The 15571-nt window shown below is 47.2% G+C and overlaps 1 protein-coding gene across 1 annotated transcript in view; it reads right to left on the bottom strand.

Annotated features, from left to right (window-relative positions):
- macrod2 (mono-ADP ribosylhydrolase 2) overlaps nt 1-15571 on the bottom strand; it is a 1179663-nt gene that overhangs the window by 151638 nt on the left and 1012454 nt on the right. The window lies entirely within an intron of this gene.

Below are 15571 nucleotides of genomic sequence, written 5' to 3'. Positions count from 1 at the left end.
TGGGAACTCAAGCAGAGGCGACGTTTCGGGTCAGGTCCCTACTTCGGAGTCCGAAGAAATGTCCCGACCTCAAACGTCACCTGTCAACGACCCCATCACAGATGCTGCCCGACCCGCAGAGTTCCTCCAGCACTTTGAGTTTTACTCAAGATTCCAGCATCTGCAGTTACTTGCGACTCCATTTGAGAGGATCCACCTGGCTTTTTATATTTCAAAAAAATGATGCAAAAAATAGAGTGGAAATGTTATGCAAACCAGGATGTGGGCATTTAACTGTAAATTATAATAAGGGAATAACTGTAAATTATATTTTCTTTTCACTGGCTCGTTTAAAGACTTGAATACAACTAAATGCAAATTGAAGATAGACAAAAAAGTGCTGGAGTAACTCAGCGGGTCAGGCAGTGTCTCTGGAGAAAAGGAATGGGTGACTTTCAGGGTCGATTCTCTGGATACTTTCAAGTGAGAGCTAGATAGGGCTCTTAAAAGTAGCGGAGTCAGGGGATATGGGGAGAAGGCAGGAACGGGGTACTGATTGGGGATGATCAGCCATGATCACATTGAATGGTGGTGCTGGCTCGAAGGGCCAAATGGCCTACTCCTGCACCTATTGTCTATTGTCTATTGAGACCCTTCTTCAGACTGCTAATCTCAAATTGAAATATTTTAAGAAAATATTTTGGATTTTTACGCTGCAAGCATGTTTGAAGTGCTCCATAATGATGTGTATTCAATTTAATTTGCAGCAAGAACAGTCTTTGATTAGCTGGGTGAGCTGAAGTAACTGAATGACCAGACTTCTGTCAATAGCACACTGCGTGTAGACGCATTAACAGACTCTCTAATCCACAATCATAGGCAATGGAGATGTTGAAGTGTTGAAGCATTTATAATGACCTGATGCTTACACATCCCTTTCATCCGATGTTTGCGGCTCCACAGTCAAGCATTAAACAGAGTCAAGGGGGCGGCACGGTGGCACAGCGGTAGAGTTGCTGCCTTAAACCCCTGTCCCACGGTACGAGTTCATTCCAAGAGCTCTCCCGAGTTTGCCCTGATTCGAACTCGGAGATTTACGGTAATGGCCGCTCGTAGGTACTCGGGGCTCTCGTGGACATTTTTCAACATGTTGAAAAATCTTCACGAGTCTTCCCGTGCTTACCTGCCGTTAGCGAGTCTTCCCGAGTACCTGCCGTTAGCATTACGAGCCGCTAAGAGACGTCCCCGAGCTCTGACGTACCCGCTACGTTCATTCTCCGTGCTTACCACGAGTTTGATTTTTTGTAAAACTCGGGCGAGCTCTTGAACGAACTCGCATTGTGGGACAGGGCCATTACAGCACCGGAGACCCGGGCTCGATCCTGACTAGTACAGGCGCTGTCTGTACGGAGTTTGTCCGTCCTTCCCGTGACTTTTCTCTGGGATCTCCGGTATCTTCCCGCCCTCCAAAGAATGAAGTACGTAAACTTTTACTGTAGTTTAGTTTAGTCTATGATTGTCACGTGTAACGAGGTACAGTGAAAAGGTTTTTGTTGCCTGCTATCCAGTCAGCGGAAAGACTATACGTGGTTACAACCAAGCCGTCTACAGTGGGCAGAAACAAATGAAGGGAACAACGTTTCGTGCAGGCTCAAGTCCAGTAAAGTCCGATTAAAGATAGTCCGAGCGTCTTCAATGAGGGAGATGGTAGGTCAAAAACTGCTCTCTAGTTGGTGACAGCATGGTTCATTGGCCTGATAACAGCTGGGAAGAATCTGTCCCTGAATCTGGCTCCACACGGCAATAACAATGAACTAAACCAAACCATTTGATCCACAGTGTTCAAGTATTCATCGGCCCCAATTAAAACAAAGTACTCATTGATTATTCTAGGAGTCTAATTCAGCAGTGTACTTTCATTAACCTTATTTTGTGCAAGTTTAAATGGTGCTGAGTCATCGTTTAGATTCCTGGTTTGCTGCAGGAGAGATATTTCAGAAGGCGCACACAAATGGAAGTGTGAAGAAGGGCCTGAAGAAGGGTCCCGTTCAGAAACGTCACCCATCCTTTTTCTCCAGAGATGCTGCCTGACCCAGCTGAGTTACTCCAGCACTTTGTGTTTCCTATCTGTGGTATAAACCAGCATCTGCAGTTCTCTGTTTCGACAAGATATTTCAGAAGATTGTTCCCCTTCCCCTCCAGATTGAAGTAACCATCAGATGCAAAATGAAGATTGGGTAAGGGTGGCAAACATACTTTCTAGAAGTAACTAATGAAGAGAATGCAGGGTGACTTGGACAGGTTGGGTGAGTGGGCAGATGAGTGGCAGATGCAGTTTAATGTGGATAAATGTGAGGTTATCCACTTTGGTAGCAAAAACAGGAAGGCAGATTATTATCTAAATGGTGTCAAGTTGGGAAAAGGGGAAGTACAACGGGATCTGGGGGTCCTTGTTCATCAGTCAATGAAAGAAAGTAAGCATGCAGGTACATCAGGCAGTGAAGAAAGCTAATGGCATGTTGGCCTTCATAACAAGAGGAGTTGAGTATAGGAGCAAAGAGGTCCTTCTGCAGCTGTACAGGGGCCTAGTGAGACCACACCTGGAGTATTGTGTGCAGATTTGATCCCCTGATTTGAGGAAGGACATTCTTGTTATTGCAGCGTAGGTTTACAAGGTTAATTCCCGGGATCGCGGGACTGTCATATGCTGAGAGAATGGAGCGGCTGGGCTTAAATTTACTCTGGAATTTAGAAGGATGACAAACGTATTGAAAGATTGTTAAGGGTTTGGACGCTAGAGGCAGGAAACATGTTCCTGATGTTGGGGGAGTCCAGAACCAGGGGCCACAGTTTAAGAATAAGGGGTAAACTATTTAGAAAGGAGAGGAGGAGACACTTTTTCACGCAGAGAGTTGTGAGTCTGTGGAATTCTCTGCCTCATGAGGGCGGTGGAGGCAGGTTCTCTGGATACTTTCAAGAGAGAGCTAGATAGGGCTAGGACCAATTTACAATTTTTACCCAAGCCAATGAACCTACAAACCTGTACGTCTTTGGAGTGCAGGAGGAAACCGGAGCATCCGGAGAAAACCCATGCAGGTCAGTGTGGAGAACGTGCAAACTCCGTACAGACAGCACCCGTAGTCAGGATCGAACCCGGGTCTCTGGCGCTGTAAGGCTGCGACTCTACCGCTGCTGCGCCACGGTGCTGCCCTTACGTACCAGACTTATGTAATGAACAAAATGTAATTTCCCCAGCTGGTGTGATGTGATTCATACTTACATCTCAAACTGATTAAATCAGGTTATTTCATCACAGCATCCAGAAACACAACCACTGGGGCCACCCCATCCCACCTGGTTTCATTCCCCATACATCGTAGCAGTAAATAACAAACATGGATCTGCTGAAGGAATTTCTAGCTGAGGGAAACACACCGTGGCTTATCAGAGAGTGAAGGTAATTATATCTTATGACGGCGAAACAAGGAACTGCAGATGCTGGTTTACAGAAAAGGACACAAAGTGCTGGAGTAACACAGTGGGTCAGGCAGCATCTCTGGAGAAAAAGGATGGGTGACGTTTGAGGTCGGGACCCCCCTTCAGACTGAAGGATCCTGATAGACACTATGGGTCTATCTATCTTCAGCAGTGTCATGAAGGTCACTATCTTCACCAGCATCTGCAGTTCTTTTCTACAGCATCTGTGGAGAACATGGACAGGTGACGTTCAGGGTCAGGACGCTTCTTCAAGGCTCCTGGCCCGAAACGTCACCTATCCATGTTCTCCAGAGATGCTGCCTGACCCGCTGAGTTACTCCAGCACTCTGTGAAACGTCACCTATCCATGTTCTCCAGAGATGCTGCCTGACCCGCTGAGTTATGGTGCAGCAGCATCTGTGGAGCTAAGGAAATAGGCAACGTTTCGGGCCGAAACCCTTCTGGAAATAGGCAACGTTTCGGGCCGAAACCCTTCTGGGTTTCGGCCCGAAACGTTGCCTATTTCCTTAGCTCCATAGATGCTGCCTGACCCGCTGAGTTACTCCAGCACTCTGTGAAACGTCACCTATCCATGTTGTCCACAGATGCTGCCTGACCCCGCTGAGTTACTCCAGCACTCTGTGAAACGTCACCTATCCATGTTCTCCACAGATGCTGCCTGACCCACTGAGTTACTCCAGCATTTTGTTTCCAGTTTTATATCTAACAAACAGATCAGGGAGATCGGAATTATACAGATTTCTTACCATGGTTTTCCAGAGAAACACAATCAATGCCTTTCGATTGGCCCTCAAAAAAAAAGCCTCTCCACCCAGCCATGTAAGACATTGTTAAATGAAATAAGAGCTGATTGCTCTGTTATATTTCACACCTCTGTTGACAAGGACAACGATAGTCAGCTGTATTAAATGGTCAACCAAGCAGACATACATCATTCGATATGATTTGAAGGCACACGACAAGTCCCCTTCAGCCTACCTAAAGAACATATTAGATCTTTCATAAGTTAGCGCGCAGAAAACAAGTGCAAACAACACTGGCAGCTCAAGCTCAATGCTGATTGCGATCGAATAAGTCCGCACTCATCTGTGACAGCAACTGTCCGGGCACCGCTAAACGGATCAATGCTAGGTTTTAGAATTTTGCCAATTTCTAATATTACAAAAAGGTTGCTATCATTTAAAAAATAAAACTAGGCTGTCAGAAACATAGAAAATACAGTGCCCTCCATAATGTTTGGGGCAAAGACCCATCATTTATTTATTTGCCTCTGTACTCCACAATTTGAGATTTGTAATAGAAAAAAAATCACATGTGGTTAAAGTGCACATTGTCAGATTTTATTAAAGGCCATTTTTATACATTTTGGTTTCACCATGTCTTTTCATATATGAGCAGGGAGGTTCTACTGCAGTTGTACAGGGTCTTGGTGAGACCACACCTGGGGTATTGCGTACAGTTTTGGTCTCCTAATCTGAGGAAAGACATTCTTGCCATGGAGGGAGTACAGAGAAGGTTCACCAGACTGATTCCTGGGATGTCAGGACTTTCATATGAGGAAAGACTGGATAGACTCGGTTTGTACTCGCTAGAATTTAGAAGATTGAGGGGGGGATCTTATAGAAACTTACAAAATTCTTAAGGGGTTGGACAGGCTAGATGCAGGAAGATTGTTCCCGATGTTGGGGAAGTCCAGAACAAGGGGTCACAGTTTAAGGATAAAGGGGAAATCTTTTAGGACCGAGATGAGGAAAACTTTTTTTCACACAGAGAGTGGTGAATCTCTGGAATTCTCTCCCGCAGAAGGTAGTTGAGGCCAGTTCATTGGCTATATTTAAGAGGGAGTTAGATGTGGCCCTTGTGGCTAAAGGGATCAGGGGGTATGGAGAGAAGGCAGGTACAGGATACTGAGTTGGATGATCAGCCATGATCATATTGAATGGCGGTGCAAGCTCGAAGGGCCGAATGGCCTACTCCTGCACCTATTTTCTATGTTTCTATGTTTCTATGTTTTCGTCTTTTTTGTTATTTTTATGTTAATGTTAATGTTGGTGTTAATGTTCTCTGGTTTGTTTTATGTGGGGGGCGGGGAGGGGGGCGGGGAGGGGGGCGGGGAGGGGGGGTGGGGAGGGGGGCGGGGAGGGGGGCGGGGAGGGGGGGCGGGGGAAACTTTTTTTTCAATCTCTTGGGTACTGTCCAATTCACTTCCAGTCCATTGCTGTATTGGACTTTGTCTCTGGAACTATATTCTGCACTCTGTATCTTCCCCTTTGCTCCACCTTTAGTCAGAGGGTGGTGAATCTGTGGAATTCTTTGCCACAGAAGGCTGTGGAGGCCAAGCCAATGGATATATTTAAGCCAGAGATAGATAGATTCTTGATTAGTATTGGTGTCAGAGGTTATGGGGAGAAGGCAGGAGAATGGGGTTAGGAGGGAGAGATATAGTAGCCATGATTGAATGGTGGAGTAGACTTGATGGGCCGAATGGCCTAATTCTACTTCTACAACGGATTCACTTATGACCTGATGATCACATATCTGTAAGACAAGGAGGTTCAGGGAATAGATAGGGACAAGGAGCCCGAAGAAAGGTTCCAACCTGAAAAGTTGCCTATCCATTCCCTCCACAGACTCCGCCTGACCCACTGAGTCAGTAGACAATAGGTGCAGGAGTAGGCTTTTCGGCCCTTCGAGCCAGCACCTCCATTCAATGCGATCCACAATCAGTACTCCGTTCCTGACTTCTCCCCATATCCCTTGACTCTGCTATCTTTAATTCTCTCTTGAAGGAAATCTAGAGAATTGGCCTCCACTGCCTTCTGAGGCAGAGAATTCCACAGATTCAGAACTCTCTGGGTGAAAACGTTTTTCCTCGTCTCAGTGCTAAAAGGCTTACCCCTTACTCTCATGCCAAGAATGATGCAAACTTATACTAATCTTCTGTGCCTGCACGAGGTCCATATCAAGTTCAAGTTCAAGTTACATTTATTGTCACAAGCACCAATTGGTCCAGTGAGTTTTGAGTTACCGTACAGCCACACGAATAAAATGAACACAACACACGATAGAATTTAACATGAACACCCCCACACAGCAGAATCAACGTTCCCCACTGTGAGGGAAGGCAATAAAGTTCAGTCATCTTGCTTTTTGTTCACCCGTGGTCGGGGCCTTTGAGCCCTCCGCAGTCGCAGCTACGGGCGGCCCGATGTTTCAGGCCCTCTCGCCGGGATGATCAGAGCTCCGGCGTCGGAACGGAGGAACACTCTCAGTGGCTTGGAGTTTCCGAATCGGCCACTTCCTACCGGAGACCGAAGTCCACAGGCCGAGCTGGATGGAGATTCCACACTGGTGATCTCCGGCAAGGGACTCCGCGATGGTAAAGTCAGCATCGCCCGCGGCTGGAAGCTCCGCAGACCACAGCTCCAAGATGTGAAAGTCGGCTGGCCCAACACTCCGGAGATCCAACACGGCGATCCCCGGTAAGGCATCGCCCGCTCCGTGGTGGAATCCAGTGCTGCACCGCCGCTGCTGATGCTCTGGCCGGTCTCCGGCAGGAAAGGCCGCGCTAATCCGGATGCTAGGCGGGGGGGGGGGGGGGGGGGGGGCAAAGATGCGACTCGGAGAAAAGACGCATCCCGACCAGGAAGTGACTGGGAAACGGTTTCCCCCTTCCCCCTCCCCACCCTCCACACATAAAAAAGACTAAAGATCCTCCAGGAACATACTTTCAAACAGACTAAAAATAACAAAAAGGGTGAAGAGACGGACAGACTGCTGCCGAGGCAGCCCCGCGCAACGCCACCCAATGACGTTTATCCGTCCATTCCCTGCCTATCCATGCACCTGTCTAAATGTTTCTAAAGGGCCTGTCCCACTTAGGAGACCTAAACAGCAACCTCTGGTGACCTTGCCCGCCACACAAGGTTTCCATGAGGTCACCGGAGGTTTTGGTCACTCTCCCTAATGGTCGAAAGTGGTTTCCGCGTGGTCGAGGCTTCATCTAGGTCGCTGCTATTTTTTCACCATGATTAAAACCGGCCTCGACTAAAGATAGGTTGCCGTTTTAAAAATCGATCATTTTTTAGTCGCAGGTCTAGTCGAAGCCGGTTGCGACGCTAGTCGAAGGTAGACAAGGGAGGTGGAAGGAGGTTTTCTTCATAGTCGAGGAAGGTTTTCAACATATGCGTGGGAGGTGGTAGGAGGTCGCGGGTCACCTCGGCCTTGGTTTTTTTTGGGTGGCGGGCAAGGTCACCAGAGGTTGCTGTTTTGGTCTCCTAAGTGGGACAGGCCCTTATTACACCACTATCGTAACTGCCTCCACCACCACCTCTGACAGCACCTATCAGGCACCCACCAAGTTTATGTAAAAATGTTTATGTAAAAAAACTTGCCCCGCACATCTCCTTTAAACGTTGCCCCTCTGACCTTAAAGATATTTGATATTTCCATCCTGGGAAAATGGTTCTGACTCTCTATCTACGCCTCTTAGCAGGCAACACAACCATCCTACCACAACCAGAGAGCACTGCTGAACGACTATCGACCTCATTGGTGACCCTCGGACTATCCTTGATCGAACTTTGCTGGCTTTACCTTGCACTAAACATTATTCCCTTCTCCCCCCCCCCCCGCCCCCCCCACCCTGCATCAGTCTGAAGAAGGGTTTAGGACTGAAACGTTACCTATTTCCTTCGCTCCATAGATGCTGCTGAACCTGCTGAGTTCCTCTAGCACTTTTGTCTACATTCGATTTTCCAGCATCTGCAGTTCCTTCTTAAACATATTCCCTTACCATGTATCTGGACACTGTAAATGGATCGATTGTAATCGCGTATTGTCTTTCTGCTGACTGGTTAGCACGCAACAAAAACTTTTCACTGTACCTCGGTACACGTGACAATAAATTAAACTGAGCCTTAGAAATGTATAACCCTGTAGCAGTTCTCTCCGCACTCTCCAATGTTCCATCGAAAGCAACACAGGTTTGCCCAACCTTTCTTTACCGCTCTAAGGTGAAAGCAAGACCTACAATTGATTCATGTTTGACCCACAAATATTAAGCTAATATTTACATCCAACAGGCAAACATTGCGTCCACAAACAAAACCTCTGGCCTAATGTTATTTAAGCTCCTTCTCAGAGATGCTTATCAGACAAATTAATGGGCAAATCTTCTAATAAAATATTCTGCATCTAATAAAATTGATGTAAATATATCTATAATTCGGTGATAGAATCAATTTTATTCCAGTTTTATTGGCCGGCGCGGTGGCGCAGCGGTAGAGCTACTGCCTTACAGTGCCAGAGAACTGGGTTCGATCCCAACTTCGATCCCGAGTTTGCACGTTTGTGCGGGTTTTCTCCGAGATCTTCGGTTTCCTCCCACACTCCAAAGATTGGAGTGTGGGAGGAATTGGCTTGGTATCAATGTGTAAATGTAAAGAATTGGCACCAGTGCGTGTAGGATCGTGTTAGTGTGCGGGGATCGCTGGTCGGCGCTGACTTGGCGGGCCGAAGGGCCTGTATCCGGGTGGCATCCCTAACTACACTAAACTAAAGCAATGTATCCCGAGACAGCTTTGATTTGCAACTGTGTCAGGCGGCTTTATGTTAGTGCTACAAGTGATTGAGGCTTTTCCGGTAAAGAGCATGAAATAAAATATATTAAAAAGCAGAAGTTAAGCTGTCAAAAGATTCCCAGAAAAGCCTAAAGACTCAGCTTGCTGCCTAATTATGTTGTCTTCAGAAGGGAGACATGTATACCATTTATCTCAGTAATTTTCCTTTGATTCAAATACAATTTTTTTAAATATTCTAATTTTCCTTCCCATCATTAATCTCTTAAAGTTAAGTCTTTATTGTTTACGAAGGAACTGGAAAATCAAAGGTAGACAAAAATGCTGGAGAAACTCAGCGGGTGAGGCAGCATCTATGGAGCAAAGGAAATAGGCGACATTTCAGGTCGAAACCCTTGAGGGAGACCCGGGTTCGATCCCGGCTAAGGGTGCTGTCTGTACGGAGTTTGTAGGTTCTCCCCTTGACCTGCGTGGGTTTTCTCTGAGATCTTCGGTTTCCTCCCACAGTCCAAAGACGTGCTTGTTTGTAGGTTAATTGGCTTGGTGTAAATGTAAAAATTGTCCCGAGTGGGCTTAGGATAGTGTTAGTGTGTGGGGATCGCTGGTCGGCGCGGGCCCGGTGGGCCGAAGGGCCTGTTTCCACGCAGTATATCTAAACTATGAACCCTGGAGGCCAGGCGGCAACACCACTGAATGGCCAACGTCAACCATTGACCAACACACACTCCCCAATCCAACGGCCCAGGGCAACTTCAGCTAAGGGAGCTGTGGGTGGGTCTGCATGTCAGTGATAGGCCTCGACTACCACAGCAGGAGATGCAAGTACAGAGTTTAGTTTAGTTTAGTTTAGTTTAGAGATACAGCGTGGAAACAGGCCCTTCGGCCCACCAAGACCGCTCCGACCAGCGATCCCCGCACAGTAAAGGGCCTTTCCCACATGGCCATTTTTTCGGCGTCTGCCGGCATCATTGATTGACGTATCAGGTCACAGAAACGTGGCAGCGTGACGCACCGGTGACGCGGCGTGATGACGTATGACGCGCGGCGTTTTTTCGAGTGTCACACCGTTTTTTATGTCGCCGCTGGATTTCGAAATGTTCAAAATCTTCTGGCGAAACTGATATGACGCTGAAAGAATCGCCAAGTGGGACAGGCCCTTAACACTATCCAACACACACTAGGGACAATTTACACTTATACCAAGCCAATTACTTGCCCACAAGTGGAAACATCCTCTCCACATCCACGCTATCCACGCCTTTCACTATTTGGTAAGTTTCGAAACAGCCAGGGTAAATGACAATACACAATAGGTGCAAAAGTAGGCCATTCGGCCCTTCGAGCCAGCACCGCCATTCAATGTGATCATGGCTGATCATCCCCAATCAGTACCCAATTCCTGCCTTCTCCCCATATCCCCTGACTCCGCTATTTTTAAGAGCCCTATCTAGCTCTCTCTTGAAAGCATCCAGAGAACTGGCCTCCACTGCGCAGAGAATTCCACAGACTCACCACTCTCTGTGAGAAAAAGTGTTTCCTCGTCTCCATTCTAAATGGCTTACTCCTTATTCTTAAACTGTGGCCCCTGGTTCTGGACTCCCCCAACATCGGGAACATGTTTCCTGCCTCTAGCGTATCCAAGCCCTTAACTATCTTATATGTTTCAATGAGATCTCCTCTCATCCTTCTAAACTCCAGAGTGTACAAGCCCAGCAGCTCCATTGGTAATCTATCGCCATGTGCAATTATCTCAGTTTCAATGAGTTCCCCCCTCGTCCTTCTAAACCCCGGCGAGTACAGGCCCAGTGCCGTCAAACGCTCATCAGTGGTTAACCCACTCACTCCTGGGATCATTCTTGTAAACCTCCTCTGGACCTTCTCCAGGGCCAGCACATCCTTCCTCAGATACGGTGCACAAAATTAGCCCAAATGCAGCCGGTCCAGGGCCTCATAGAAGCCTCACGCACCAATCATGCACTGATTTCCCGCTGTGGTTCAGGGGAAAACAGCTTACGGTATCAGTGCTTTCCACTGATGCTTCGCAGCTGAGCAAAGATAATGTGCAGCAAAATAGTATTAGATTGCTTCGTCACGCTTTGCCAGTTCCCAGCCCACAATCTTATCTAGTTGTGAAATAAAATCCGAAGGCTTTGCTCATTATTAAAAGAAGGAAGTGGAGGACAGCATTTCGCAACTGTAGACTTTTTTAGACTTGACACATGCAGTGCAGGAACAGGCCCTTCGGCACTGCCGAATCCGCGCCGACCAGCGATCCCCGCACACGCACACTCTCCTACACGCATTGGGGACGATTTACAATTTTACCGCAGCCAAATAACCAACAAGCCTGCACGTCTTTGGATTGTGGGAGGACACCGGAGCACCCGGAGGAAACCCACGCAGGTCACGGGGGCGGGGGGAACGTGCAAACTCTGTAATGACAGCACGTGATCGCATTGAATGGCGGAGCTGGCTTGAAGGGCCGTAAGGCCTACTCCTGCACCTATTGTCTATTGTCACCCATTGTCAGGATCGAACCCGGGTCTCTGGTCTCTGGCACTGTAGGGTAGCAGACCAACAGACGTGCCACCGCGCCACCCAAAGGTAAGATAAACATAACTGCATGTACGTGCCGCGAGTAAATGCAAAAATGATTCTTGCAAGCTTATGGTTGAATAACTGCGAGGAAGCCTGTTCACTAGCAAACTTGTTGATTTTCTTTGAATTATTTTCCATTGTTTGCCCAATAAAATATGCAGTGTGATTAATATTTAAATGCCAGCACTAATGTCCTTGGCTTTTACAATTCACAGTGAGAATCTCGAGCAAAAGAAATCAACACAAAAAATGAATTTATTCTGCCTTTGTATTATCTATTCCGATGTAATAGCTGATCAATAACAGCTTTGCTGGCTGTCGGAGGAAAGCGGCTTTTCAAATGTGATAATCTTGCAAACTTGGAATTTGGCCCAAACACTATTGGCTTTATCCAACAATCAACAACACTTCATATTTCGCCTGGGCAGCTTACAATCTAACGGCATGACTGTTGATTATTCTAATTTCAAGTAACCCTTACATCCCTGCTCTACCTCCATCCCTCCCCCACCCTGGTCATCGCACCGGCTTCACTGTCAATAGACAATAGGTGCAGGAGTAGGCCATTCGGCCCTTCGAGCAGGCACCGCCATTCACTGTGATCATGGCTGATCATCCACAATCAGTACCCCGTTCCTGCCTTCTCCCCATATCCCCTGACTCCGCTATATTTAAGAGCCCTATCTAGCTCTCTCTTGAAAGTATCCAGAGAACCGGCCTCCACCGCCCTCTGAGGCAGAGAATTCCACAGACTCACAACGCTCTGTGAGTCTCCGTTCTAAATGGCTTACTCCTTATTCTTAAACTGTGTGCGGCCCCTGGTTCTGGACTCCCCCAACATCGGGAACATGTTTCTTGCCTCTAGCGTGTCCAAACCCTTAATAATTTTATATGTTTCAATAAGATTCCCTCTCATCCTTCTAAACTCCAGAGTGTACAAGCCCAGCTGCTCCACTCTCTCAACATATGACAGTCCCGCCATCCCAGGAATTAACCTTGTGAACCTACGCTGCACTCCCTCAACAGCAAGAATGTCCTTCCTCAAATTAGGGGATCAAAACTGCACACAGAATTTAATTGCCTCTATAACATTATCACCCAGCCCACAGCCAACAATGAACCATTGTGGGCACCACCTTTCCTTGATCATCGCATATTTTTCGCATATCTTTCAATCATTGGCTCCATATCTCTCGTTCCCCTTTCCCCCTGATCCTCAGTCTGAAGAAGGGTCCCGATCGGAAACGTCGCCCGTTCCTTCTCTCCACAGATGCTGCCCGTCCCGCCGGGTTACTCCAGCACTTTGCGTCCATCACCCACCAGCGCTGTTTAGCGTTCCCGAATGTGCTATGTATAAAATTACATAAAGACTGGACGGGCTAGATGCAGGAAAAATTTTCCCAATGTTGGGCGAGTCCAGAACCAGGGGCCACAGTCCAAGAATAAAGGGGAGGCCATTTAAGACTGAGGTGAGAAAAAACTTTTTCACCCAGAGAGTTGTTAATTTATGGAATTCCCTGCCACAGAGGGCAGTGGAGGCCAAGTCACTGGATGGATTTAAGAGAGAGTTAGATAGAGCTCTAGGGGCTAGTGGAGTCAAGGGATATGGGGAGAAGGCAGGCACGGGTTATTGATTGGGGACGGTCAGCCATGATCACAATGAATGGCGGTGCTGGTTCGAAGGGCCGAATGGCCTCCTCCTGCACCTATTTTCTATGTTTCTACGATGTGCTCTGCTAAGAGGCAGCCGGGCTGATTTCCTGCCTTTTAACCCTGTAACTAAGCCAGCCGAGAGGATTTGTTTGTGAACATGGCTAGAGAGATAGTCCTCATTACTCTCCTGGGGCCAGCGAATCCTTTTTAATATTAATGCCACTAAGCCCGTGAAATGTGGAGTCGCGCTGCATGCCACACGATGATCCTTTGGACTGAAACAATACTGAAGAGAATTAAAACCTGTTTGAAATCAGGCTGGGCAAGGAACACAAAAGCAATTCCTAAAACACCTCCATGGGCCACGATGAACATCAACATATTTCCCGATGATAGAATTGTTGCCAGAATGAATGAAGCAGCTTAGAAATGAATTTTGATGCAAATACTCTGTTCAAATGCCACCAATGTTGGCAGCCATGTATTATATGCAGAGGTCACATGCTGAAATATTATTACTGCCTTATTACTGTGGAGCTGTGATCCCTTTGGCAATAAAGCAGGCACATAGTGGAGAGGTCTCATCACGCCTGCTATTACTCGCATCTAATGGCCCTGTCCCACTGTACGAGGTAATTCAAGAGCTCTCCCGAGTTTTAAAAGAAATCAAACTCGTGGTAATAATAATAATAATAATAATAATATATCTTTTATTGTCATTGCACGTCAGTGCAACGAGATTTAGTGTGCAGCTCCACTGATGTACAAGTAAGCACGGAGAATGAACGTAGCGGGTACGTCGGAGCTCGGGGACGTCTCTTAGCGGCTCGTGACGCTAACGGCAGGTACTCGGGAAGACTCGCTAACGGCAGGTAAGCACGGGAAGACTCGTGAAGATGTTTCAACATGTTGAAAAATGTCCACGAGAGCCCCGAGTACCGACGAGTGGCCATTACCGTAAATCTCCGAGTTCGAATCAGTGAGGGGATATCATTGAAACATATATAATTATTAAGGGTTTGGACACGCTAGAGGCAGGAAACATGTTCCCGATGTTGGGGAAGTCCAGAACCAGGGGTCACAGTTTATAAATAAGGGGTAAGCCATTTAGAACTGAGATGAGTAAAAACCTTTTCACCCAGAGAGTTGTGAATTTGTGGAATCCTCTGCCTCAGAAGGCAGTGGAGGCCGATTCACTGGATGCATTCAAAAGAGAGTTAGATAGAGCTCTTAGGGCTAGCGGAATCAAGGGGTATGGGGTGAAGGCAGGAACGGGGTACTTATTGTGGATGATCAACCATGATCACATTGAATGGCGGTATTGGCTCGAAGGGCCGAATGGCCTACTCCTGCACCTATTGTCTATTGTCTATGTATCTAAGGCAGGAGAATGGGCTTAGGAGGGAGAGAAAGATCAGCCATGATTTAATGGTAGACTTGATGGGCCGAATGGCCTAATTTTACTTCTATCACTTATGACCTGTTGACTTATGAACCTGTTTATTTAAAGATGTTAGTAATCTGTCTTGCAATTGTGACCTTATGACCCGAATCGTCACCCATTCCTTCTCTCCGGAGATGCTGCCTGTCCCGCTGAGTTACTTCAGCTTTTTGTGTCTGTCTGTAGCGGCCATTCAGCTTAACTCAGTATGTTATAGCTATAACCAGTTACCTTTAAATTGTATCTGCCAGTAATTATGTGTGTGGGATTTATACGTATTCTGAGGTGTGTGTTTGCGGCTGGGATTCTCGCGCAGATGCCCTAGTAGTTTTTAGTTTAGTTGGAAGAAGCGTGGGGGAGAGAGGTCACAGTTTTCCACCAAGCACGAGTTCTATCATGCACGAGTTTGACTACAAGTAAGATCAAAATGTACTTAAACAAGAAGAAGTTTGGATGAATATCTCACAGTTTTTACCACGACATTAAAGAAACTATTATTTAAAGGGCCTGTCCCACTTGGCCCTCATTTACGCGTCATATGTACAATAGGTCAATGCGTCGTGACGCGTGGGGTGCGCGTGGCCGACGCACGCATTGCGCATGGTGAGGCGTGGAAAATCACATGCGGTGGCGCGCGGTATCGCGCGGCGCTCCAGGATTTCGTAGTGTAACGAATTCCTTGCGTGACGTATCACGTACGCACGCAGACACATTGGCATCGCACGCTGGCGTCCCGACGTCTCACGTGTATCGCATGGTGATGCATGGCTACGTCACCGTGAGTCAACGTCCGTAACCATGCGTGGCCGCGCACCGCAGGGTA

Source organism: Amblyraja radiata, chromosome 8 (assembly GCF_010909765.2).
Source record: "Amblyraja radiata isolate CabotCenter1 chromosome 8, sAmbRad1.1.pri, whole genome shotgun sequence".
NCBI lineage: Eukaryota > Metazoa > Chordata > Chondrichthyes > Rajiformes > Rajidae > Amblyraja > Amblyraja radiata.
Note: the sequence above shows the minus strand (reverse complement) of the source record. Positions and strands in the feature narration are given on the sequence as shown.